We start from the raw sequence: 3174 nt of genomic DNA on the forward strand, positions 1-3174 counted from the left end.
TATTCTTACAATTTCACTTAAAATAAAAAATTTATATTTAATTAATTATTCTAACAATAACTTAATATTACCTAATTTTTATTAAATTTAGCATATCTGTGCATCATACAAACATTTCGCTCTTTTAACAACTATAACAACAATGAGCATGAAACTTATTATATTTGTCGTTAATGATTTAACTACGTATAAAGTAATGTTTACTACTATACATTCTATATGATATGATGAGGAGCATATCTTTTATATTTGATGAATAAAAGTATTATTTTCTTTAAATCAATTATGCATAATTATAAAAGATTAGGATTATTTTTGTCCGTTGACATAGAAAATGTGTCCCTAACAATTTAGGGTGTGTCTTTAGTGTTTTTTTGTTTTGTTTTATGTGGATGCACTGTATTTTTGTTTTGATCATGAAGTTCAAGTAATGTCAACAAACGGATCCATATTTTTCTCAGTTTTGATCAAGGTTGCAATGATGGATCCACTTTCAAAAACAGGTACCCAAGGCCCACATTACTTTTTGAAAGCATACGATATATTTTCTACTGCTCTCACTTATATATGGGCCATCAGTCCAAACTAAAAGTGAAAATAAAAACTTCTTTCGTATTTAGTCACCAAAAACACACCCTTTGTATTCTATGAGAGATAGAAAAACGCAATCTATGACCAAAAAGAAAAACCGCAATAATTTTTTATATTCAGACCAAAAAAAGAGAAAATATTTTTTTTGGGTTTACAAAGGGGCCAAGGCCCAAACAAAGAAAACATTGACCGAGACTTATAGGCCAAGAGTTCCAGTATTTAATAGTAGAAAATACTTTCTTATCATACAATGAATAATTGAGCAAAAACAATAATTTTTTTTATGATGAGAGAGGGTTCCTTTACTTCCCGTATGTGTCGTTGATGTAATCTTTTGGGCTTTGTAACTCCGTTTTTGTACAAATAAAAACAATTTTTTTCATATTCAGACAGAAAATAAAAAAGAGAAAACAGCGCCTTCTTATCATGCAATGCGTAATTGAGCAGAAATTGGTCAATTTATTCAACAATTGACAGAAAAACAAAACATATAATTAACTTCTATTGTAAAACAAAAACAGGACAAAAATATTCTAATATACTATTTCAATCACGAATTTTTGTCAGCAATTGTGATGTTGTGAACTAAAATATTTTCCGGTTTAATGGCCAATCCAAGATTTGAAAATTTTATTTTTATTTGTACCATGAACTTAATTAAAATAATAAAAAAAAAGCTATCTTATTTAGGAAGCAATCTATCACATGTCATTGATATATCTGTATGGCATGAAGGGTCACCGTACCTCAATACTTATACACGCAACTCTCCAATCATTTATATGATTACAAAAATGATGTAAAAGAAGAGTTAAATTCTAAAGTGGTTTCTGAGATTCACGAATTATACCGTTTTAATTTCTGACTTATTAATTACGCTGTTTATGTCTTTGAATTTGTTAAAAATACATCAAATTGGTCCTTCACCACATCTCTGACCAGTTTACCTGCCGTCGATAGTGATATAGCACTGAGATGGCAAATGAGTGCCATGCTATCGTTTTACTTTTGGCGCTAAAATAAAACCTTCGTGGAATGACGTTGTTTGACAAATTTTGGAGAACTAATAATAAATAACCCCAACGTTTGTGATCACTTCATCATCATCATCTTCTTTTTCTTCTTTCGAATACCAACACTCCGCGCTATGAAATTCTCAGTCCTGGCTACTATCTAGGGTTTGAAAGGTAAAACCATTCGACTTCGTAGAGTTCGCTCATACTCTGATATTCGTGTGTGATCGTTGTCGTTGACGGAAGAAGAAAGATTTCTTCACGAACACACAAAAGTAAGGTTGTATTGGAAAAAAAATAATGCTTTTCAAGTTAAAATTATGCATCATTGTGTCTGTCTGGTCAGAATTTCATGTAGGTTGATGAAAATTTAAAGTTGTTCGTTATCTGCTAAGATTTTTGTGGACAGTAAAGGAATTTTTTTCATGCTCTGTTTTTTAATGTAATCTTATTTGGGTTGGTTGATGGATGTTTCTGGATTTTTTATTTGTGGTTGAGTGTCATAATTTGTTGTTATATGTGTGAATATGTTTGTTTGATTCTTCAATTTATTTTTTCTTATAATGCAGATAGAGACTTTGATAGATATTATGTTCCATCATGGGGGAACATTTAAAAAGAATAATGATGGAATACTAATGTACTCACTGGACAATAGAACTTGCTTAGGAGATTTAGATGAGGATACATTATTAGATGTCTTCTTCGTAAAAAACTATTACAAGGAGTTTGGGTATGATAAGGTAGTTCAGTGTTGGTGGCTACCTTTGGAAAGGAGTTTAGAAGGTGGACTGAGAGCTCTTACAAGTGATGATGAGTTAAGAAAGATGTGCTTTCATGAATAGAGGAATGATGGAGTTATTGATGTGTATTTTGAGCATGGAGTGTCCACACCAAAATTACTAGTAGGGAAGGAAGTTGTGATATGTCTTGATGATGGAGAAGAATATCTAGTGAGGGAGACTTGGTGAGTAAGAAGAACACAAGTAAGGGTCCTAAATCTGATGCTAATACCTCCAACCCAATTACAGAACCGAATCCAGAATCTGTTTCATTCCCCAACCCAAGCCATGTTGATACAAATGCCAACCTAAGTCCTATCCCGAATCCTATCCTGAACCCTCCTGAAACCAACTCTGACCTATTTCAAACCCTACTAATGCCAAAAATTCATCACTATTTTTGTGTGTGGCATCTGTGAAAAAATATAAACAATAAAAAGACCTTGAGTTGAGAGGACTTCTTTAAAGATGTGCCATATCAACAACATTCCTTGATTTCATTGACAATTTGAACAAGATTAAGAGGGTGAATGAGGAGGCTTGGGATTATCTCAACACATGGCCTGGAAAGTCATGGACAAAGTCACAATTCAGCCATAAGCCAAAGCTGGATAACATTTGTAACAACACCTATGAGATTTTCAACACAAAAATCAAAGAGGCAAGAAGCAAACCCATCATCACATTACTTAAAGAGGTGAGAATGTTTGTCATGAGATCTACCGCAAAGAATAAGGTAAAGTTGGCCAATCATGTTAGCAAATTTCCCTTATAATTTAAAGTTGCTT

Source organism: Arachis ipaensis, chromosome B04, assembly GCF_000816755.2.
Source record: "Arachis ipaensis cultivar K30076 chromosome B04, Araip1.1, whole genome shotgun sequence".
Taxonomy (NCBI): Eukaryota; Viridiplantae; Streptophyta; class Magnoliopsida; order Fabales; family Fabaceae; genus Arachis; species Arachis ipaensis.